The sequence below is a fragment of the Nanorana parkeri genome, unplaced genomic scaffold (assembly GCF_000935625.1).
Source record: "Nanorana parkeri isolate BGI_ZX_2015 unplaced genomic scaffold, ASM93562v1 scaffold1293, whole genome shotgun sequence".
NCBI classification, from domain to species: Eukaryota; Metazoa; Chordata; class Amphibia; order Anura; family Dicroglossidae; genus Nanorana; species Nanorana parkeri.
The window spans coordinates 151,683-152,312 of record NW_017307561.1 but is presented as its reverse complement, the minus strand read 5'-3'; positions in this window follow the sequence as shown (position 1 = coordinate 152,312).

Below are 630 nucleotides of genomic sequence, written 5' to 3'. Positions count from 1 at the left end.
AACTTGCCTTTTTTCTGGCTCTGGCAGACTTTCTCCTTGCTGTGACCAGACACCAGAAGCTTATCCTCCAAGGTGTTTTGACTGGTGGTCACGCTCTGATATCACGTACAGTAATCCTGCATTGTACGTGAGAGCCCACTCACAATCAGGATTGTCAGAAGTGGGGAGCACTGGAAGCGGAAAGGGGAAAAAGATGAATATTGCTGCTTATTCCTCTACACCTGGACTTGGCAAGAGCTGGTGGAATAGAGAAGGGAGGGGGAAATCCCAGTGGGGGGGGGGTGGCTGTCACTCTCTGCAATCACCCTGCAGAGAGTGACAGTTGCCACCCTCTGCAGAGTGATTAGCAGTCACACGATCGCACAGCTCTTGAACTATAGAGCTAGCATCTGACAGTTGCAGTGTCGCACTCCGGCTCTAAGTATTGTGAAAAGTACATGTTACTTTCCCAATACTTCTCCTTTAAGGCAGCCCATTTGTTTCAACGTTTGGGCTCACAGCGTACCACAAAATTATTATGAAACATGATTTATATAGCACCAACAGTGTGTGCAGCGTTGTACAAAATGGAGGGAGACTGTACAGGTACAATATAATTTTAATGCAGGAGGGTTAGGGGGGGGGGGGGGG